Source organism: Aquarana catesbeiana, linkage group LG01 (assembly GCF_042186555.1).
Source record: "Aquarana catesbeiana isolate 2022-GZ linkage group LG01, ASM4218655v1, whole genome shotgun sequence".
In the NCBI taxonomy this organism is placed as follows: domain Eukaryota; kingdom Metazoa; phylum Chordata; class Amphibia; order Anura; family Ranidae; genus Aquarana; species Aquarana catesbeiana.
In genome coordinates, this window is record NC_133324.1 from 141,316,057 (window position 1) to 141,341,239 (window position 25,183).

The 25,183-nt window shown below is 40.0% G+C and overlaps 1 protein-coding gene across 2 annotated transcripts in view; it reads left to right on the forward strand.

Annotated features, from left to right (window-relative positions):
- The first annotated feature begins 12,157 nt into the window (after positions 1-12,157).
- The window catches only part of ZNF366 (zinc finger protein 366), a 32,897-nt gene continuing 19,871 nt past the window's right edge, over positions 12,158-25,183 (forward strand). For both annotated transcript variants that reach the window (XM_073624379.1, XM_073624386.1), the window contains exon 1: positions 12,158-12,334. The gene's annotated coding sequence lies outside the window, so the exon portion shown is untranslated. The remainder of the gene's footprint in view (positions 12,335-25,183) is intronic.

Consider the following 25,183-nt stretch of genomic DNA (forward strand, 5'->3'; position numbering starts at 1 on the left):
GGTTATTTCATGAAAGGTATTTGAGACTGACGTATGAAAAGTGTGCTAATAAGATTTATGTTGTTGTTGTTGTATATGTATAGTAGTTTAGTAGCAATCAATCAATCTTTGTTTCTTTACCTCTCCACTGCAGAAATGACAAGTGCACACTGATTGGTTACTATGGGCATTCATTCTTTTTGTTTTGAGCTTTTTTTGTAGCGTTGCTTTAAAAAAGATAAAAAAAAATTTACTTTGTTTGCAAATGTTACCGTACTTTTGAACCAAAACTGTAGCGTCACATTAAATTTTTTTTTAATTTTTTTGATGTGCTATAGTAGCGCTTCACTTCACTACACGATATACACATTAAATGAAACAAGTCCTTGAAAAATAATTGTACTTTGCATCTACAGCACTACTAGTTGATTTAAAACCTTCATTGATAGGCATTAGTAGGTGGCACTGATGGGCACTGAAGGGCACTGGTAGGTGGCACCGATAGGCGGCACTGATGGGCACTGATAGGTGACACTGATGAGGAGTCACTGATTGACAGCATTGATGAGCACTGATTAGCAGCACTGTTGGGCACTGTTGGTACTGCACTGATAATCGAGACACTGATAATCAGTCCTCTGATTATCAGTTTAGATGTTCCTTTCACACAAGCCAGTTATCGGCTCTCCCCTCCTCATGCTGTCAGCATGAGGAAAGGAATGCTGATTGCCGGCTTGTGTTTACATCATGACCAGCTGTCATTGGGCACAGCTGATCATGTGGTGAAGGGCAGCTGTGATTGGCCCTTTACCCCGATCTGTAATTAGCTGTGTCCTAAGGTGGGCAGCACGATCATGGGAGGACGTCCTCCCAGCAATGTAACCCCGCACTGTAGCCATTTTTCGGCTATAGCACAGGCGGGAAGAGGTTAATCAGTCAAACACTTCTAACAGGAGAATCTGAGAATTTTCCCATGATTGGTGGGCAGCTAATGTATAAAATTGGAAAGTGGGTATGGCGCTGCTCTGTAAGTGAGGTTATAGGTTGATTGGTACTGTGTTGGCAGGATGGAAGTGAAAAAACCTTAATGTAATAATGTGTAGTTAAAAACACACTAATTACCAGGCAGTACTAAATAAGTGCCAAGCGCTGTAAACCAGAAATCTGTGGTAGAAACAAATTCTTCATTGGTGTATATGCATACACTAAATAAATACATAAAAATAACAATTAATATAAATGCAAAGTGTGAGGAGTTCATAATAGTGTCAAAAGTGCTAAAATATATCTACAAGTTTAGCGATATAATAAGTCCATAAATAGCTGTTTTTCAAATAAAGTGACAGGTGCTCATTAAAGTGCTATAACAGCTATGGGCGTCCACAGAACTTTTTTCAGTGGGGGGCATCATTTTAAGGTCACCCATGCTCCGCCCCTTTTGGATAATGTAATGAACGGGAGGGGCTTAGTCATTATCACATAAAGCTTAAAAGAAGGATCAAGCTGCCATTGTCTGATTAGCAAGTTCTAATCTTTTTTTTTAGTAGACATGTTTGGTTTGTTTAGTACCAAATTGAAATTCGGATGAATGTTCATTTTTCGGGAAATTCGGATGTATATGAATTTCCAAATTACAACAGTACCAAATTTAATGTATTCCAAAATAACGGAAAAAAATTTGGACAAAATTCAAATTCGAAATGTTTTCAAATAAATTTTGAATACTTTTTTAATTCAAATAGTTTTCGAATTTGAAAGGTTTTTGAATTTTCAAAGAGAATACAATAGAATAGAAAATAAAGTAAGAGAATAGAAAAAAAAATAATAGCGTAGAAAAAAAATAACAGACAATAAAAGAATAGAATATAATAGAGTAAAACAGAGCAAAATAGAATAGAAAATAAAAGAACCAAATAGACTAGAATTTAATAGAAACAAATAGAATAGAATAACATAGAAAGGATATAACCATCTTCTGAAGTTCGAATTTCAAAGAATAAATTGGAATTTGAATACATTAGAAAGGAAAACAATAGAAAAGAATAGAAAAAAAAAAGAATAGAATAGACTATAATAGAAAAGAAAAGAATAGAATTAAAAAAAACAATGGAATAGTATAGAATAGAAAGAATATAACTATTTCCCAATATTCAAATCAATTTGAATTTGAATAGAATAGGAAAGAATAGATTAGAATATAACCATCTTCCGAAATTAGAATTTTGAATAGAATAAATTTTAATAGAAAATAATAGAATAGAATAGAATAGAATAGAAACGAATAGAATAGAAAATAGGATAAAAGAATAGAAAAGAATAGAATAGAACAAAGGGAAAACGAATATAATTAAAAAAACAATAGAATAGAAAGAATATAACCATTTCCCAAAATTCAAATAGAATCAATTCGAATTTGAATAGAATTGATTAGAATAGGAAGATAGTTATATTCATTCTATTCTATTTTGTTTTTTTTCTCTACTATTGTGTTATTTTCTATTCTATTCTACTCTATTCTTTTTTATTCTATTCAAATTCAAATTGATTCTATTTCAATTTTGGAAAATGGATATATTATTTCTATTCTATTCTATTCTATTGTTTTTTAATTCTATTCTTCTCTATTCTGTTCGAATTTCAGAAGATGGTCATAATCTTTCTACTTAATTCTATTCTTTTTTATTCTATTCTAATCTACTTCATTCTATTCTGTTCTTTTATTTTCTATCCTATTTTGTTCTGTTTTACTCTATTATATTCTATTGTTTTATTTTCTGTTATTTTCTTTTCTGTGCTATTATATTTTTTCTATTCTATTCCTTTATTTTCTATTCTATTTTATTCTCTTTGGAAATTGGAAAACTATTCGAAATTCATTTGAAAACGTTTGGAATCGATCTGGAATTTGAATTTGAAAATTTGAATCGATTCGAATACAAATAAACAAAACTAATTACAAAAAGGAATTAAGCGGATTAAACAAATTTAACTAAACAAATTTATGTAAATAACGAATAGAAACAATTTTTTTCGTTCTGCACATGTCTAATTTTTAGAAGGTTAGCAATGATATCTCCCGCTTATCTATCACAAAATAATTAATTTAACACCTTGACCGCAATTATACAAGTAGTGCTGTTAGATGAGCACCAGAGCATGGACACAGGCTACCTCACCTCAGACAGGTACAGGTGGACAGCTCACACTCAGCTCTTCAGGCATGCTCCCTTCCTTCCCTCAGCCTCCTTTCTGCCAAGCAGACCTATTTTATCACTCTCATTAGCACCTTAGCATCCCGTCCCCGTCAACTCTTCTCTACCTTCAACTCTCTACTTCGTCTTCCACCGCCTCCACCCGCCAACTCACTCACTGCCCAGGAGATTGCCAATCACTTCAAACAGAAGATTGATACAATTTGCGCGGAGATCTCTACTGTTCCGATACCCTCCATGCTTTACACTTCATGCCCACAGGCACAATCATTACTTCCCTCTTTCAACCCCACCACTATAGATGAAGTTGCTAAACTACTTGGTAATGTCCACCTTACCACCTGCCCTCTGGATCCTGTTCCCTCACAAATGCTATGTTCACCCTCTGGCTCTATGCTACACTCTCTAACCCACATCTTCAATCTCTCCCTCTCTTCTGCAACCCTCTAAAACATGCACTTGTCAGATCCATACTTAAAAAGCCCTCACTGGACACATCCAATCTTAAGAACCTACGCCCCATCTCCTTGCTCCCCTTCTTAACCAAACTCCTCTAACATCTGGTCTACAACTGACTAAGCGTCCACCTCGCTGATAATAGCCTTCTTGATCCCCTTCAGTCTGGATTTCGTCCTCAACACTCCACAGAAACTGCTCTCCTAAAACTAACAAACGATCTACTAACGGCCAAAACCAATCAACACTATTCTGTACTCCTACTCCTGGACCTCTCTGCTGCCTTTGATACGGTTGACCAACCCCTCCTCCTTAAAAAACTCCACGCCTTTGGTCTCCGTGACTGTACACTTCGCTGGTTCTCTTCCTAATTATCCAACCACACCTTTAGCGTTTCTTACAACTCTTCTTCCTCCTCTCCTCTTCCTTTCTCTGTTGGGGTCCCCCAAGGTTCTGTTCTTGGACCTTTCCTATTTTCAATCTACAACTCCTCCCTGGGTCAACTGATAGCCGCTCATGGCTTCCAATACCACCTCTACGCTGACAACACTCAAATCTATTTCTCTACCCCTCAGCTCACTCCCTCTGTCTCCTCACGTAACACTAATTTACTATCATATATATCAGTCTGGATGTCACACCACTTCCTCAAACTCAATCTATGCAAAACCAAACCTATAATTTTTCCTCCCCCATATGCCCCTTCCCCTGATCTCTCTGTCAAAATTGATGGCACAACTATAGGCCCATCCCCACATGCCAAGGTTCTAGGTGTCATCCTGGACTCTGAACTCTCCTTCAAGCAACACATCCAATCACTGTCCAAATCCTGCCGCCTCAACCTCCGCAACATCTCCAAAATATGCCCCTTTCTAACCAATGACACAACAAAGCTCTTAATTCACTCGTTGGTCATCTCTCGTCTTGACTACTGCAACTCCCTTCTCATTGGCTTACCTCTACACAGTCTATCACCTCTTCAATCCATCCTGCCAGACTCATCCACCTTACCAATCGCTCTGTGTCTGCTACTCCTCTCTGTCAATCCCTCCACTGGCTTCCGCTCGGCCAAAGATTTAAATTCAAAATACTAACAACTACGTACAAAGCCATCCACAATTGCCCCAGCTACATCACTAGCTTAGTCTCTAAATACCAACCTACTCATTCTCTTCGTTCCTCTCAAGACCTCCTGCTCTCTAGCTCCCTCGTCACCTCCTCCCATGCTCGCCTCTAGGACTTTTCCAAAGTCTCTCCAATCCTATGGAATGCCCTACCCCAATCTGTCTGCTTATCTCCTACTTTATTAGCTTTTAGACGATCCCTGAAAACCCTTCTCTTCAGAGAAACCTACCTTACCACACCTAACAACTGTATTTTCATTTTCTCCATCAGCTCATCCCCCACAGTTATTACCTTTTGTTTCCACTTGACCCTCCCTTCTAGATTGTAAGCTCTAACGAGCAGGGCCCTCTGATCCCTCCTGTATTGATTTGTATTGTAAGTTTACTGTCTGCCCTAATGTTGCGCAAACTGTTGGCGCTATATAAATCCTGTATAATAATAATAAGAAGAACACAGGGGATAAACCACCAAAAGACATGTTATACAATGCCCAGAAGTTGGCGGGCTCTTCAGGACAGGCCACAGGGGAAGATTTGGCTGCCACACCAGCAATTTTTGACACTGGGCCTGCAGATGATCACCCAGTGCAGGCCTCCAGTGATAGTACAGACTATACCCATACTGACACGGAGGAGGAAGAAGAGGAGGGGAGCAACCCACCCTGTCTAAAATACTGAGAGCAGTAAATAAATGTACAGCCTCTGTCAATACCTTAAAAGAGCACTTTGGAGATTTAAAGGAAGGAAGTGTTCTTAATAATTCAGGACTTACAAAAAAATGAGAGAACGCACCACTGCAGCAGAGAGCAGAATAAGTTATATAGAAGATAAACTGCACCCCCTTTTAGAGATACTCAAAATCTAGCACGCCTGGCTAGAGCCACAGAGATGCAAGCAGAAGACATGGAGAACCAAGGGGTAATAATGTGCGGATTGTGGGGCTACCTGAGAAGGTAGACGGGAGGGACCCCACGGAATTCGTGTAACGTTGGCTCCTGGAGATATTCGTAAAAGAGGCATTCACTCCTCTATACTCGGTGGAAAGGGCGCACAGAGTACCGCAGAGACCTCTCCCTCCAGGCCGTCCAGCGTGCACTGCTCTGGCATGCCTGCTGAACTATAAAGACAAGGAAAATATCCTTTGTAAGGCCAGAGAGAACTGTAATATCCAATATAATGGTGTAAGAATATCCTTTTACCCAGACTTCTCCGCAGAGGTGCAAACAAGCAAGGCACGCTATGTTGATGTTAACCGCTTGCTGACCAGCGCGCGCCGATGTACGTTGGCAGAATTGGTGCTGGTAGGCAAAAGGGCGTACAGGTACGTCCCCTTTAAGTAGCGGTGTCGCGGGCGCACGCCCGTGCGCCTGCCGCGGTCTCCGTGACCGTGACCGCAGGTCTCACGGACTCGATGTCCGCCGGCTGCCCGCGATCGTGTCACGAAGAGGAAGAACGAACAGGGAGATGCTTTTGTAAACAAAGCATTTCCCCGTTCTGCCTAGTGACAGGACAAAGATCACAGCTCTCTGTCATCGAGAGCAGTGATCACTGTCCTGTGTGTTAAAGCCCAGCCCCATAACAGTTAGAATCACTCCCTAGGACACACTTAACCCCTTCACTGCCCCCTAGTGGTTAACCCCTTCACTGCCAGTGTCATTTACATAGTAATCAATGCATTTTTATAGCATTGATCGCTGTATAAATGACAATGGTCCCAAAATAGTGTAAAAAATGTCCGATGTGTCCGCCATAATGTCGCAGTCCCGATAAAAATCGCATATCGCCGCCATTACTAATAAAAAAAAATTGAAATAAAAATGCCATAAAACTATCCCCTATTTTGTAGACGCTATAAATTTTGCGCAAACCAATCAATATATGCTTATTGTATTTTTTTTTTACCAAATATATGTAGAAGAATACATATTGGCCTAAACTGAGAAAAAAAATAGTTTTTTTTATATATTTTTGGGGGATATTTATTATATCAAAAAGTAAAAAATATTGTGTTTTTTTTTCAAAATTGACGCTCTTTTTTTGTTTATAGCGCAAAAAATAAAAACCGCAGAGGCGATCAAATACCACCAAAAGAAAGCTCTATTTGTAAGAAAAAAAGGACGTCAATTTTGTTTGGGTACAACCTTGCATGACCGCGCAATTGTCAGTTAAAGCGACACAGTGCCGAATCGCAAAAAGTGCTCTGGTCAGGAAGGGGGTAAAATCCTCCTGTTTATATTATTATTGAAACCTGATAAAGACACGCTGGACCCAGGATCTTACAGACCCATATCCCTATTGCAAACAGGTATAAAACTTCTGGCCAAGGTTTTGTCCCTAAGGCTGAATACTGTCATTTCCACTATAATTAATTCAAACCAGACAAGATTTATTCCCCAAACATCCACGGCACTTAACCTATGCAGGTTATACCTCAACCTTCAATCTAATGCAGATAATAAGGGAGATAGGGCCTTTCTATCGTTGGATGTCCATAAGGCCTTCGACAGTGTTGAGTGGGGGTACTTATGGGACACCATGGAGAAATTTGGCTTTGGGGCGAGGTTCTTATCATGAGTCCGTTTGCTGTACAGTTCTGCCCAGGCGGCAATTGGAGTAGCAGGCAGACGTTCATCTCCTATCTCCCTGGGCAGGGGTATTCGAAAGGGATGCCCGTTGTCTCCTATTTGCTATAGCCATTGAGCCACTGGCAGCCATGATCCGGTTAATCCGGCTATCAGGGGCTTTCAATACGGGGATGTACAGGACAAAATTATGTTATACGCAGACGACAACTATGCTCCTGCTGGGAGACACCGATGAATTCCTGCGGGAAGCAATGTCTCTTGTTAATAAATTTGGGAAATATTCTGGCCTCAAAAAAATTGGATGAAATCTGCCATTATGTCTCTGGATGCTGTACAGCAAGACCCCACTACAGCCCTGCAAAATATTCCAGTATCCACAAGTTTAAGTACTTAGGAATATATGTCACTCCACGACCCCTAGACCTTTTCTACTTGAATTTGTCACCTTTGCTCACCCGCCTGAGGAACAAAGTTACAATATGGACTACTCTCTGTAGTAGGAAGGACTAATCTATTGAAAATGATTTTTATGCCACAGCTTCTTTATGTCTTACACAACTCATCTGTAGTTATCCCCCTAAAGATGTTTAGAGTCATCAATTCCATCTTTCATTCATTAATACTAATGAATACTAAATACTAAACCCCCAAGAATTAAGCTGGAACAGCTCCAAAAATCTAAAGAGAATGGAGGCCTAGCACTGCCCAATCCATGGCTGTGCTATCTAGCAGCCCAATTACAGCACATCTCTAGAGCCATGCCCCAGGCCAATGAGGGTTTGTGTGTCATCAATCATATACTGCATCATGTGATGGGGCGAATGATGTCGCTGTGGGATTGGAAGGCTTAAAATACAGTAAGTCTAATAAACTTTTCCCCACATATACCCTTATGCAGAAAGTCTGGAATAAAATGAGACAAATGCAGGAGGTGGTAGGCTTTACTAAATATAGTCCGATATGCGGCGATGCACATTATGAAGAGTTGAATTCATTGCAATATGGAGCTTAGTGGCATCAGTATGGTATAACGAGATTGTCCCACATTTTTGAAAATGGCCTGTTGTGCTTTTTACCCACTTTGCAATCCAAATTTCAACTTCCACAAAATATGTACTTCTACTACCTGCAATTACGGCATGCTGTTCAAACGCAAACTGGGGAGGATACTTGGGTACAATCCCCAACCCCAATTTTAAATTACGTGGTCGAGGTTGAAACCTATAAGGGTTTCATATCACATTGCTACTATTAATTATTTTCTTGAAGGACTTCCCCTCATGGGCGGAGGCTACAAGATGTGGGGGCATTTGAAGAGGAACAATGGGAGGAGGCCCTACAGGCTGTACAGATGTGCTCACTCAATGTTACACAGCGACTATCACAGTTTTACATCCTTCTTCGGGCCCAACTTACGCCAGCGAGGCTTTTTATAATAGGAATGAGAGAGGACCCCATATGTGCCAGGTGCTCTAGAGACCATGGGGATTTAAATCACTTACTATGGAGATGTCAGAAACTTCACTTATATTGGGGAAAAGTCCTAGACAGGGTGTTTCAAGTGACTATACCAAAGGACCCTAAACCTTGCCTCCTGGGGGTCTTAGACAAACTCTTGGTGGAGGACCCAACCAAACAGGCCATAGCTCAAGCTCTGTTTCAGGCTAGAAAATTAATCTTACAGTGGAAGTCGACTGAAACCTCCCACATGGAAGGAGTGGTTAGACGCTATAGGGCATACATTATGCATGGAAACATACATATTCCAACATAGGGGGTGCTCGCACAAATATCAAAAGGTTTGGGCACCCTGGCTTGATACCCCGGGACTCACTCCAGTTGATCTAATCTTAGACAGAATTCTGTGACTGTAAATATGATTACTGAGCAATAGTATGGGAAACTATGGCTGGGTATCACCACTCAGGGTATGGAATGGTGACTGCTTTGTTGAATTGAAAGAGTATGTGATGATATGGGGTTCTTGTAATGTTGTATATGTTTATTGGCTGAAACATTTCTGGAACAAATTTTGGATGTAAGTTTATAAAACTTTTCAATAAAATACTTCTTTAAATTAAAAAAAAATCTATGGCCAGCTTTAAAATAGCAGGAAAGGCTAACTAACAAACGGACATTTAGGGGAGGAATAAACACCGGTGAATGCACCCGCACTTAGATTAGATGTGAGAACCCCAGTAGGGGTTCCCGTGATTAGCTGCAAGAGGCAGCCTCATTGAAAGCAAGGGGAGGCTGCCAACTCCCACAGCTAATCGTGGCCACTCACATGTATTCCCTCATGCAGTGATCACATTTAAGTGATCATCCTGAGGTTCTCACATCTAATTTCAGTGCGGGTGCATTCTCAGGTGTGAATGCACCCTAAACCTTTCCTCACCTTTTCTCCCCGTGGCCCTGCATGCCTTTAATCACAAACTGTAGTGTCAATATCTTTTTATAGCTGCTTTTCTTTGCAGTCACCTGACCACAAAGTTGCAGCTTCTTACTGTAAAGCAGAGGGCCAACAACTGGGATGAATTTAATACTGCAGTGACATCACCTGATGGCATCCAGTGCAGTAGCTGTTGTTGGAAGGGAGATGGTCTCCTCCCACTAGCTGCAGCAGCCATGCTGTAAGGCAAGAATGAGAACAGGTATAGATTTAATTGTCAGTTAGTTAGCATTTCTTCTACTTCATCCCTTAGCTGGTCAAATGAATAGGCAGTGGGCGAAAGGATGGATATCAGAGTATGGTCGGAATTGGGGTTCGTGTGGAACAGAAGCTAATCACTAGTGTTATATCACAAGGCTCTGTGCTAGGTCCTGCTCTGTTTATTCTGTTTGAAGTGATATAACTTAAGGCTTGGTGGTAGGTCTTTTTCTGAGGACACAAAGGTGTGCAATAAGGTTGATATTCCTGAAGGTGTCTTTAATATGGAACACAATTTGGCATTGCTGGAAGATTGGTCAAATCAGTGGAAACTGCAGTTCAGTTATTAAAATAATGTCCCTAGGGAAAAAAGGATCTTCTGAATAATACAATATAATACAATACAGTCTGTATAGAGGGGATACAATGTTGACCATAACTGAATAGGAAAAATATTTTGTGGTGCTTATTTCAGACCATAGCAAAATGAGCAATCACTGTGGCCTGGTAGTGAGGAAAGCAAATAGAATTCCAGGGTTTCACTAGTGGTATAACAAGCTGAAGGAAGATGGTACTCATTCCACTAAATGGATCTTTAGTTGGACCTCATTTTTAATACTGTGTCCAGTTCTGTAGCCCTCACTTACAAAAAGATATTTATAAGATGGAAATAGTTCAGAGGCAGGCAACAAAAATGGTGAAAGGTCTGAGGTATAAAACATATCAGAAGAGACTGCAGGAACTTAATATGTACAGTCTGAAGAAAAGAAGGGAAATAACGTGACCCAAATTAGTTGGAATAAAGTTCAAAACAAATCTTAGAAAGTAACTATTTTACAAAAAGAGTAGGTGATGCTTGGAACAAACTTCTGGAGGTAGTGATTCAGTCAACATCAAGTCAATATAATATGCTTGGGGGGGGGGGCGCACTTGGTATCCCATACCTGGTAGCAGAGCCTAAAATGATGAGGAAGGCCTCTTACACCTCTGGCTCGGAGCCCCTGGTAGTGTGAACAGAAGGTGACAGGAGTGCAGAGTGGCACGAGTGCCTGTAGGTCTTGCCAGTTGCAGAGCGGGTATCTACACCAGGCAGGAGAGGTCACCAGTAGTCTTCAGTGAAGCAGACAGGCTGGTAGACAGCTGGAGGAAGGCAGACTGAAGCAGGCTGGTACTGGTGACAGCTGGCAGGTGAGATGTGCTGGTATCAGACAGTGGAACAGCAGGCAAAGCAGAATGTGTCAGGAAGCAGGATCAGGCAAGCTGGGTCATACACTGGCAGGACAGATCAGGTACAAAGGAGCAGGCAATAGCGTGGTCTGGGTACAAGCTGGGTCAGGAGCCAATCGGTGCAATAGAAGCCAATGGAGAAGACAGAAGCGGAGGTCAAAGACAAGCCGTCAGAGCAGACAGAGTTTAGAGAGTGGTCGGACAGGCTGGGTCAGCAACTGGAATCAGGATACAGGATAACAGGAACACAGGATGCGGGGAAGGCTGAAAGACAAAACAGCACTGACACTGAGCACTGGCTAAGCCTAAATGGCACCAACATCTGTCACAGGTGCGCGCATGATGGCTCGTGTGTGTGTGAGTTTTAGCCTGTGCACAGAAAGCAGACTGATAGAGAGATGAGCTTATCACAGTGCTGCTTCTCTATTCACTGTCCATTAAATGGTTGGGACAGGGCCAGGATGACCTGGTCTCAGAAGAAGTGGGTTGAATGATGCTGGCCATCAGACTGAGGACATCTAGCAGCAGAAAAATAATACTTCAGGGAGAATCTCTGGATTGAAGCTAAATAATGTAGCAAAAGTTGCAATCTTTTTGGCTTGGACAGGTTACTATACATGATTTGGGTTTGCAATCCACAGTGTTTGTTAGTTTTAAGGACAGTGGCAGGGTTTAGAAAGAAACAACCTTTAAATCCAAGGATTCCCACAATATAGTTGTAACGTCTGCTTGTCTTTGTGCTTGTTCCTCAGTACTAAGGACTGGAATGTCACTGGAATTTCTTTTCAGTTCTCTTCTTCTGCCAAAATTTTTTTAGAAGAAAAAGATGTCTATCTGATGTTTCCTTATTTTTTTCCAGGAAAACATAGGGTTGTTGACTTCCTCTCCCCTCCCTTCCTTCCTTCTTTCCGAAGGTACTCATCTGAGAAAAAGGAGAACCAAATGATTGTTCCTGTTCTCTTTCTTAAGTCACTTTTATGCACTGTCCATACTATACTCAGTGCTAAACCTCACACACAGGGAGAGCAAAAGGACACGAGATTCATAAGAGGGCATTCTGAGAACCAGGGAGAAGACACAGCCCTCCCTTCTCAGGGACCAGTAAGTAGATTTCCTGCTTACTTTCTAATGACATCAAGATGATAAGTGATAAATAAACACTATACAAATCTATATATATATATCTATATCTATATAGATATATCTATATATATCTATATATATCTATATCTATATAGATATAGATATATATATCTATATAGATATAGATATATATATATGTATTATTGTTTGTGCAAATATTATTTTGACACATTATTGTGTATGGCACATTTCATATCACATATAATAAATGGTAATTTGTTCCAATGTGCTTCTTACATTTTTTAAACCTCGGTGTGCTCTCAAGTTATGGGTGCAGTTAACTTTCTGCAGAAGTTTTGTCCAAGTTTGTGGCTGATTTATAAAAAATATCACAAAAGAAAAAATGACTAATTCGCATAGCAAGCAATAAGGCTTTATCTTTTACTATCTAATGAGTGCTGAAAAAATATAACATTTGAAAATGATTAATTGCTATGGGCAATGGCTAAATTTTTTGCTCACGCTTTAGTTAACTACTCTGCTAGGTACGTAATGATAACTAAGCTGGAGCTGTTGGTGGAAACAGAGAGAAAATCTTGATGCTAGAAAAAGAATATTCCAGCAATTGAATTGATTTAATAAAGCCAATGGGTTGTTCATTTTGCAAGGGAATTTACCCTTAGATTAGTGAATGTGGTAAAAATTCACTTTGCAAAGAATACCCAATCATGTGCAAGGAAACTAAAATAAAAGAAACACTATTTTTTTCTTAGAATTATTGAATGATGGACGTTAGCAGACGTTTACCTCATTTATTAAGCCAAGAGAGATTTTGCTTGCAAAGTGCGCAGCCACTTTGTCTTTAAAATCATCCAAATTCAGGGTTCTCTTCAACTCTAACACCACATCATAAACAGTCTGCACAGGTAATGTGGGCAGCATTGGATCATTGAGTAGAATAAGGTCATAGTAAACCATGGGAAACAGGCTTTCACTAAGAAAGTGTTGTGTGTGTGTTTGTGTGTGTGTAGCGTAAGCGTTTAATAAATCAATACATTAATCTAGTTATTGGCTGTTTTAAAAAAAAAATATTTTTTTTTTAATGAAGCATAACATATAAAAAGCCTATGCTAAAAATTCCCAGACATCTGCATTCAGAGAACCGAGTCTGTGGCTGGTGCATAGCAGGTACTTATTCGGTTACAATTGGAAACATTTAGTAAAGGAACAGAGAATACTAATTTTGTAAATTGTTCACATAGCTTCGTGAAGAAAGTGAAGCTGTGTTCATTTCAAACACACACTCACGGGTAAGCAAAAAACATTTTTTTTTTCATTTCCTATGCACATAAGTGTGTATTTAAAGTTAATGCAGCTTTACCTTACTAAGCTAAATTAAAACACTTTGCAAAGCAAACATTTACTATGCTAAAGCTGGCCATACATAATTCAAAATTCAGCTAGTTCAGCAGGGACTGGTGAACTTGGATCATTGTATGGGCACAGTGGTTGTACAGAAGTTGATCTACCACTTAAAAATAATGTATTGGCAGCCTAAGTGAACAGCCTCTTCTCCTTTAGTAAATTGAACCTAATAACTGGCCATACATGGGCATAGATGATCAAAGTTTCCACACCTAAACTCAGTTCACTGTCCTTCTGCCTTTAAGGGGGCCAGAATGGGGCATCAATGAAATTAAACAATACCCAGGCTTGAAGGTCAGTGGAAGTAAAAGATGATCTAGCGCCTTAAGTCAGTGAAGGGAAAAAACAATGCCACATTGTTGGTGCCAAGGGAAGGAACAGTGCACTATTGTTGGTGTCAGTGGAGGGAATAGTGCTCCATCATTGGAGTCAGTGGGAGGACTAGTGCCCCAATCATTGATATCAGTGGAAGGAATAGTGCCCATCATTAGAGTCAGTGAGAGGAATAGTGCCCCATCATTAGAGTCAGTGAGAGGAATAGTGCCCCATCATTAGAGTCAGTTGAGAAATAATGCCTGATCATTGGAGTCAGTAGGAGGAATATTGCTCCATTGTTGGTGTTAGTGGAGGACATTATTTTTGTTGGTATTAATGGGATGATTTTTGCCTGTCACTGGTGTCAGTGGGAGTAATTGTACCCCTCACTGTGTCAGTAGGAAAAATGGTATCCCTTAGCAGGTGTCAGTGGCAGAAATTGTGCCCCATTGCTGGTGTCAGTAGAAGGAATAGTGTTACTAGTTAAGTACAAGCAAAGGGCTGCAATTTGGACCACTGTGCTAAACCTGCCACTTTATCTACATCTCTAAATTCCATAGAGGGCCATGTGATTTATTCTATTTATATCTATCTATCTTTACTGCCCACAAATACAATGTAGAAAACACCTTTTCAGGAATAACATATCACAATTAATTATTGTACAGGGAAGAGAAAGACAGAAATACGTTTGGCCAAAGGTAATAAAACATATGAACCTATATTTGACAAGCGGAAGGTGACATTTTAGTGTTACTTTTTTCTTATGGCATAAAATACAGTGTTAATGTGACCTACATCTGGACACCTGTCATAGCACTTCCTCCAGCTGCTGCACTGCTGCGTTTGGCAAATAGTATTTTAGAATTCTGGCAGATCTCTGCTTGCACGTTGAGCAGCTCTAAGAAACAGTTTGATGAAAATACGTGACATAGCACAAAGCATGTACATAAAAGAGACTTGTTTGCACAATTATCAAAAAGCTATACCAAAAAACTTAGACGATTATATTTAATAAACTGCAACAGAATTAAAATCTCAAATGGCAGTTTGATAAAAGATCACCAGAGTATGAAGGCCTTACAGGATTTGTGTGCTTCTGCCTATGGTATAACTTTAATCTCTGAATCCAAGTATTTTCTTATAAAGTCATTTTCTTTTAATATGATTGGGTGCCCTGTCCATACAGTCAAAAATGTTTTTGAAAAGAGAACTAAGACGTAAACCTTAAAAACGGATTAGGGAATATAGTTTTTAACTACATTCCTGAAGAAAGTGTAAATGTTTCAGCAAATTTATCAGAACAGAAGAAATGCAAATATGAATATCAATAATTATATGAACAAATGGCATTAAAGCTTAATTTTTGGACTGATGGGGGAAATAATACAGTGCCTTGCAAAAGTATTCACACCCCCCCCTGGCTTTTTACCTATTTTGTTACATTACAGCCTTTAGTTCAATGTTTTTTTTAATCTGAATTATATGTGATGGATCAGAACACAATAGTCTAAGTTGGTGAAGTAAAATTAGAAAAATATATACATAAAACTATTTTTCAGAAATTAAAAACGGATAATTGGCATGTGCGTATGTATTCACCCCCTTTGTTATGAGGCTCATAAAAAGCTCTGGTGCAACCAATTACCTTCAGAAGTCACATAATTAGTAAAATGATGTCCACCTGTGTGCAACCTAAGTGTCACATGATCTGTCATTACATATACACACCTTTTTGAAAGGCCCCAGAGGCTGCAACACCTAAGCAAGAGGCACCACTAACCAAACACTGCCATGAAGACCAAGGAACTCTCCAAACAAGTAAGGGACAATGTTGTTGAGAAGTACAAGTCAGGGTTAGGTTATAAAAAAATATCCAAATCTTTGATGATCCCTAGGATCAAATCTAGCATAACCAAATGGAAAGAACATGGCACAACAGCAAACCTGCCAAGAGACGGCCGCACACCAAAACTCACAGACTGGGCAAGGAGGGCATTAATCAGAGAGGCAGCACAGAGACCTAAGGTAAACCTGGAGGAGTTGCAGAGTTCCACAGCAGAGACTGGAGTATCTGTACATAGGACAACAATAAGCCATACGCTCCATAGAGTTGGGCTTTATGGCAGAGTGGCCAGAAGAAAGCCATAACTTTCAGCAAAAAACAAAATGAGACGTTTTGAGTTTGCGAAAAGGCATGTGGGAGACTCCCAAAATGTATGGAGGAAGGTGCTTTGGTCTGATGATACTAAAATTGAACTTTTTGGTCATCAAAGAAAACATTATGTCTGGCACAAACCCAACACATCACATCACCGAAGGAACACCATCCCCACAGTAAAACATGGTGGTGGCAACATCATGCTGTGAGGATGTTTTTCAGCAGTCAGGACTGGGAATCTGGTCAGAGTTGTGGGGAAGATGGATGGTGCTAAATACAGGGATATTCTTGAGCAAAACCTGTACCACTCTGTGTGTGATTTGAGGCTAGGACAGAGGTTCACCTTCCAGCAGGACAATGACCCCAAACACACTGCTAAAGCAACACTTGAGTGGTTTAAGGGGAAACATGTAAATGTGTTGGAATGGCCTAGTCAAAGCCCAGACCTCAATCCAATAGAAAATCTGTGGTCAGACTTAAAGATTGCTGTTCACAAGCGCAAACCATCCAACTTGAAGGAGCTGGAGCAGTTTTGCAAGGAGGAATGGGCAAAAATCCCAGTGGGAAAGTGACTTGACTTTAGGGGGGTGAATAGTTATGCACATTTCTGTTATTTTGTCCTATTTATTGTTTGCTTCATAATAAAAAAAATCTTCAAAGTTGTGGGCATGTTCTGTAAATTAAATGATGCAAATCCTCAAACAATCCATGTTAATTCCAGGTTGTGAGGCAACAAAACACGAAAAATGCCAAGGGGGTGAAAACTTTTGCAAGGCACTGTATATGTGGGAAGGGTGTGTTATATTGCAAAAGCCTCATCAAATGAACACAGTTTTCTGTTTTCTCACATTTGATTAGTTATTATAGGTTTAAGTACAGCCATGTTCACATCTGTGCGGTGTGTTTTTTCCGTGTCCCTTTTTATGAGCGTTATATGCGCATTTTTAGGTGCGCTGCCATTAAACTGTATTAGAACACATGTTTTATGAAAGTGCATCAAAGATGCACCAGGCAGGACTATGACGCGCATTATTGAAAGGGGCATTCTAATAGAGTTTAATGGCAGTGTACCTAAAAACGTGTGTAAAATGGGCACAGGCATGCAACATAGAAAAAACACACAAGTAAATGTGAACAGGGCCTTCAATTCACCTTATCCTTAACTTTTACCCTGCCTTAATCAATATATCAGCTGACATAGAAAGGTCCAATAAGCATATGTTCCAACATCATGTAGTTTTATTGCCAACTTCCAATACCTAGACTTTTCCACAGGCGGGTGAATTTAAAGGAGAATTACAATATCAAGGAGAACTCTTATTTTTTTAAACATATACTGTATGCTGTTATTAGTGGAAAAAATTATTCTTACCTCTCAACAGGGCCGTCTTTAATATTGACTGGACCCTGGGCAAACATTTTTTTGGGCCTCCTCTTCCATGCAATTTCGCTCTCCACATGCTTTGAGACATACAATAAATAGCAGCTAGACTCAAAATCAATTTTCTGAATCAGATCAGGCAGTGATTGTAATTGGTTGCCAGAGGTTACAGTGTATCATTACCGCTCACTGACTGGCTGCTAGATGTTACAGCACACATTATGGCTCACTGTTTATTTTCTAGGGGTTACAGCACATGACTTCTGCTTGTTGATTGGCTGCTAGAGATTACTGTACATCAATACTGCTCACTGATTGATTGCTAGAGGTTACTGGACATCTATACCACACACTAATTGGTTGCTAGAGGTTACTGCACATTATTACTGCTCACTGATTGGTTCCTAGAGGTTACTGCATATCCTTATTGCACATTGATTGGTTGCAAGAAGTTAGTGCACAGCATTACTGATCACTGATTGGTTGCTAAAGGTTACAGCACATCATCTCCTCACTACCTGCACACCATGGACTGGGGAGATGAGGGGACCCATCAATAGACAGAAAACTCCTAGGAATCCTAGGACTCCTGGAATCAGTCGCAGTGCTGGGGGGGGGGGGGGTGATCAGTGGCAATGCTGGGGGGTTGAGGAGTTTCTACACTGGCCACCACGGTAATGGGGATTTACACTGACCACTAATGTAATACGAGCATTCACAGTAACCACCAATGTAAAGAGGGATTTACACTGACCACCAATGTAAGGGGGACCTTCACACTGGCCACTAGTGTGAATGAAAGGATTGTACACCAAAGCCCCAATGTAATGAGAAGATTTACACTGACCACCAATGTAACTGAGACATTTAGCCTGCGTTCACATTTGTGTGTGTCGGGAATACATGAAAAATCACTTTCCTGACACCACAGAAACATGCTGCCCTTTAGCAGATACACAGAAGTGCCATTAATTGTTAATGACACCCTCATGCATCGGCTGAGATGTGCGTATTCACATGCACCAAAATTCAGGGTGCTGTGGAACCATGTTCTTTTGAAGAAGGGTTCCACCTCCAATTTGCTTACCTTTGCAGAACAGGCTGATGTTAGGCTTAATGACTATAGTTGTAGGCAGGACTTTCAAGCATGCTCCTTTACCTCCCCAGTGGGCAGCATTCAGCAGAAGTGATGGTAGATATGACCTCAGGGAGACATGATATACATATGAATGCTGCCTCTATTTACACACCAATGCTGCGGTCTGTGACTATTTACATATTAATGCCGCCGCGATTTACATATCAATGCAGGTTATTTGCATGCAAAAACAGGGTTTGCAGGTGAGTCATCTGTACATGGCAATAGGGCAGCGCTGGGCAGCATTAGTAACAGAACACTGAGATATCGGGACACAGTAGGGGACTAAAACTTCCAGGGATAAAGGAATTTAAACTGGGATAGTTGGCAAGTATGAGGCAGCTGCTTTGGGCCCCACAATAATGATGGGGCCCATGGCAGCTGCCCCTTTTGCCCTGCCTTAAAAACGGTCCTGCCTCTCAGGTAAGAAAAATAGACTTTTTCACTTTGCAATAGCCTTTTCCCTTAGTTCAGTGAATGTGGTGAAAATGTACCTTCCAAAGAATGCCCAATAGAACTGAAGGATAAAAAAAAAAAGAATTTTTGCTTGCACATAATTGGATGATGGACGTTAAGTAGAGATTCACCTCATTCACTAAGCTAAGGAAACATTCCCTTACAAAGTAAAATTTCTGTCGCAAAGTGAGCGGCCTGTTTTCCTTCAGTGAATCAACCATTCGGGTGCTGTAGCTATCTAACACTTCTGGGTGTGCCAGATTACATGTCCCCCCGCTAGACATTGTTCTCTCACTGATCCCTATGTCACTACTGTGTTCCCCTGGAGTGTTAGGTATCAGCACTGTCCGTAGCTCTTCGAGAGTGTGAAGTACTGTCTCCCAGAGAAGTTAGAAAAAAGATTCTTCTTTTATAGAGGACTGCTGTTGTAAATTTTTCCACCTGGCAAAGAGATTCCCAACAGGTGCATTTTAGACAACAGGAGGATAAAGGATATGCATTATTTCTATGCATTATTTCTTTTTAGACTTTAGAAAAACAGCCACGCTGCTAAAAATATATATTATACATCAAACTTAATAAACAGAAGTTAGGAAAAAAAACAGTAAAATCAATGCTTCCATAAATATCAAGCAAGATACCAAACATTAATTCTGCAATTATTATATTACATAATACTCAGGTGGAGAGCCTCACCATTGGCATTCAGTATTAATCACGAACACAGAGATTAAACCAGTCCAGAATTCTGTACCGGGTCCTCCGGACAGCAGAGTAAATTCTGGACCAGGTCCTCCGGACATCAGATATGCCTACTTACATTAAGCCAAGCTGGTGCAATTTAAATGTGCAAAAATATAAAATAAATAAATAAATTCAATTTGTGGAGTTCAGCTTTAAAAATGTTTATTAATGAACGTGGAGGAAGGAACCAGGGAATTTAGCATATAAGCAGATTCAATTTCAGCTATAAAAAGTTCTCGCAGATTTTAAGAATGCTTTTTGGTGAAATTAGAATTAAGTGCATTTTTATGCCATAAACCAGCATGGATATGTTTCTTGTTTAAGGTGATAGCAATACCAAGTGGAACAATGTTCCAATACATTTCAGCACTCATTAATAACGTTTCCATCCCAAGAACTTAATGTTACTTTCATTTCCTGTTGCTCATCTGAGGCTTCCTGGACCTCAAACTATTTATGCAGCTTGAAAATAAAGGCATGTGGCCAAAACAAAATACAAACTCTCTAATATGTATTTTGTTCTACCTGGAATCTAAACTGGCACAAAATCCTGAAACATGAACCTGATTTGTCAGCGAGAGACTCTGGGGTTTGCAAATTAACATAACATGAACATAAGTAATGTAAAATAAATATTAAAAACTATTATCTGCAAGCTTTTTTTTTTTTAAAGTTAACTTTGATTGTACAGTATATAAAACATACACATATATATAGAAAACAAAGACGCAAACTTTTTTGATATTTGATAGGCAGCATTATTTCATCAAATATATATATATATTTTTTTTTACCGTAACCCCTAACACAAAAATATAAGCATACTAAACAAGAAAAACGCATCCATGAACAACCCTTTTGAAAATGACTATATTGTCAATTCTATCGCTAGGTTGTAACAGCCTGTGTAGTTTTAGATTATGGGGTTGATTTACTAAAGGCAAATAGACTGTACACTTTGCAAGTTCAGTTGCTCCAGAGCTTAGTAAATGAGGAAAAGCTCTGCTGACTTCCATCATCCAATCATGCACAAGCAGAATGGTGTTTTTTAATTTTCCTTATATGTGATTGGGTATTCTTTTCAAAGTGAAGCTTTGCCTCATTTACTAAGCTCTGGAGCAACTGCACTTGCAAAGTGCACAGTCTATTTGCCTTTAGTAAATCAACCTCTATGTATACATTGTGTGCACTGTTTACAAAGAAACAGGAGGTTCTTCCCCCCTCCATTCATTGCAGTTTCCTCGGTTTTGTAAAGTAGGGTAGGGTAACTTATGGCAGAAAAGGGGCGGTATAGTTGCTCTACTATATTGTGACAACAGATTGCCTTTACGTCATTGTCTTCATTAATATATTTGTTAACTAATACAACTTATTTTGCTTACCCTATACACACATATTAAAGCAGAATTCACCTAAAAAGGCATGTTCTGCTTTTCCTTCCTCCCTCCCCCCTCCCCTTCCTCTAAGATGTTTGGAGTTTTTCTTTTTTAAGGGAGCGAGTACCTGTTTATGACAAGTACCCGCTGTGCTATTGCTCGGATCGCCTATGAGTTGTTTACATCCCCCCCGCCTGCAACCTCCAACGTGTCGTCAGAGGTCCCAGGAGACTGCAGGTCCATTCACAAAGCACAGAGGGAAGTCACAGGTGGCTTCACACATCCAAGATGGCGGCACAGAGGATCCAAAGACCTGTGATGAACCGGCCTAGGTGAGGACAGTGCTGGATTCCTGGACTGGTTTCCAGAATGAAGATCCTGTTTAAGTTACATTTTTCCCCATATGTATTCTTACTGGTTGGTTCAGTATACTGCTAAAAGAAAATACAATGCAGATTTTGTTTCTTTTGGCTTTATTATAGCTTTCAGATATGCATGCCTGCAATGCATTTTATGTGGGAAAGTTCTTGACAAAATGTAGAGGCATTTTTGAACTATACACGCACAGCATGAACATAAACCCAACAAAATAATTAATGTCAAGGCAGGGAAAGGGTTAATTGTTTGAGGCAGAATCAACTTGTGGGTAGATAGCTCTCACCAAACCAGTGGTTTAGATATCATTGTTCTGCAGTGGTTGTCATTTGCAGTCCTTGCCCCTCCCATGTTGCATTACCAATATAGGTCTGTGACATTTACTGTTTTGTTTGGTTTGTATTTATTATAAGTCTTTTTATGGCTTTTTTGACATTTTGGTTAAAAAAAAGAAGAAAATTTGCTTTTTGGATTTCAATACTGTAACATCTTTCTTCTCTTTGTCCTAAGGTAAAAACGTTCAATGTTCACAGCATACTTATTTTATTTTATAATGTAAGCATTGTAATAGAAATACAAACAATAACGATCCAATATACTCTTACTTGAAAAATCTTCTTTCATGTTGTGCGCACTGTCTGTCCACTGGCCATCTATTTTCACAACTTCCTGGATTCCCTGCATGCTTTGCAGTTTTTCCCCTGCTCTTTCTTTTTCACTTTCTAAGAACTATATATCCCATGGTACCTCACTGCTTGCAAGCAGTGATTCCTGCACTGATTCTGCCTCTTGAAACTCCTCCTCTCAGCGTCTCTGTAGTTCAGAAGGCAGGCTCTGCAAAATATGTCACATAGCAGAGCCTATTCACACTCATAGTAAATACGTGTCAGAGAGTTCAAAGAAGTACGTTTATGAACTTCAAGATCATCCATATTACTAGGAGAATTGTTGAAATACAATGTGGAAATGAATACAGTATATGAGTTTAAATTTTGACCAAAGATATACTTTAAAGGAGTTGAAGTTAGAAGGTTTTTTTATCTTAATGTATTCTATATCCAGATCTCGCCTTCCCCCATGTGAATGCATATGGGGTACATTTTTTTCACCCCAAAAAAGTGTCAAAAATAAATAAAAACAGTACACAGTTTTTTGTCAACGTTCTTTATTAAAAATGAAGAATGTCCCCTGTCATAGCTCCGTGTCTTCTTTCTCTGGTGATGTCTTCTCCCTCTGGTGATGTCTTCTTCCCATGGTTCTTCTGCCTCCACTGATGTCTTCTTCCTCTGGTTCTTCTGCCGTATCTTCTCCCTCAGTTGATGTCTACTTCCTCTGGTTATTCTGCCAGTTCTTCTCCCTCCACTGATGTCATCTCATGCTCTCATACTTATGAGTTCCATGCTCTAGCACATCCTCAGGGGTAAAAAAAAACCTGATGCGCTAGAGAAACATGTTGGGTGGAGCTAAAGAGCGCTGAAGTCTTGCTGCCGCATGGCTTTGCATGTGGCAGCTATCCTAGAGTTTTTGTATTTTTGCTTTTTATATTGGTTTGTTGAGACCAGTTTTTAAAATGAATACTACACTACATGCTGGGCCGACAACATCACAAGGGGGTCTGGCCACCCATGACATCAGCGGGTGACCCCTCCCCTTAGTTATTTAAGAACTGTCAGATGGCGGAGCTTGCAGGCGGCAGGAGTGGACTGTTTTTTTTTTCTTTTTACAGGTTGGCTTAGGTGTCGTGATTAATGATGGATCTACATCGGGGGACATTGTTTTTTATTTTTGTTTTTTAAATTGAGGACTTGTCAAAAACTGCCTACTGTCATTTTTTTCATTACACCTTTTTTTGGTAAATGAGTAGGGGTAGTATGTATCTCATACTCATTCATATGGGGGGCTGGGATCTGGCTTCCAGATTCCAATAAGCCCCCTGCCCACAGACCCCACAACCACCACCCAGGGTTGGAAGAGGCCCTTGTCCCCATTAACATAGGGACAAGGTGCCTTGGGGTGGGGGGCCCAAAGCACCCACTCCCCCATGTTGAGTTCATATGACCTGCCGGGCTGCTTGCTCAGAAAAAGGGACTAGTATGGATTTTTTGGGGGGGGATTTCTTTTTTTTTGGTGTGTGGTTTCCTGTTTATTCTTTTTAATTTTGCCATTGGGTTCCCCCCCTCAAGCTTCATACCGGACTTAAAGGGCCTAGTGTGGTCGGATCAAAGTCGGATCCTGTTCATTGAAGTCGCATGGAAGTCGGACATGAAGTCGTAGTGAAAAGTCGGATAGGAAGTCATCCGACTTCCAGGTCAGAGCTGTGTGAACTCGGCATTAAAGTATATCCTTTCCAAAGCCAATACTTAGATACAATAGGGAAGGGCTAAAACACCTGTATCCCATTTAGGAAATTTCCCTTCACTTCCTATCCCATCAAGACACAAAAGTAACTAAAAATAAATCTCTCCAAAGTTAGGGAGATCCTCTCTAAAGCTGGTCATACATTGATGATTTTTTTTTTCGATTAGCCAACAGGCTGATTGAAATAAAACTAAATGGATTCCCCCATGCACACATACAAGTTAGATGCGATAATCCTTCCCACTAAGTTCTTGTATTCTGACAATCAGACTCCACCACTGTCACAATACGCTAATTAGCACATGCAGCCGACTGGCTGCATGTGCTGATTAAATTAATATTTACTAAGTGTCCTGTTCTGATGAAGTCAGTCTAATGATTGCTTCCTTTCAAATGGGAATGGGCATAGATGGATTGAAATCTCTACCGAAATGGCCAAATTTCAATCCATCTAGCCAGCTTTAGACAAGTGTCCACCATCAGAACCCCTCCCTTCATGTTCTATAACAACTCAAAATATTGGATTTCCTTCATTCTCAGCCCAGGGGACAGTGATTACTAGGAGACACAGCAGTACAAACTCAGACAAGTTTTGTAGCCCTTCGCTATTCTATCCTCTTTTTCATGTTCAACTCAAAAACTAAATGGATTCCCCCATGCACACATACAAGTTGGATGCGATAATCCTTCCCACTAAGTTCTTGTATTCTGACAATCAGACTCCACCACTGTCACAATACGCTAATTAGCACATGTAGCCGACTGGCTGCATGTGCTGATTAAATTAATATTTACCAAGAGTCCTGTTCTGATGGAGTCAGTCTAATGATTGCTTCCTTTCGAATGGGAATGGGCATAGATGGATTGAAATCTCTACCAAAATGGCCAAATTTCAATTCATCTAGCCAGCTTTAGACAAGTGTCCACTATCAGAACCCCTCCCTTCATGTTCTATAACAACTCAAAATATTGGATTTCCTTCATTCTCAGCCCAGGGGACAGTGATTACTAGGAGACACAGCAGTACAAACTCAGACAAATTTTGTAGCCCTTCGCTATTCTATTCTCTTTTTCATGTTCAACTCAAAATATTGGATTTTCTTCCAAAACTAGAAAAAAAGTTTTAGCTCCATGTACA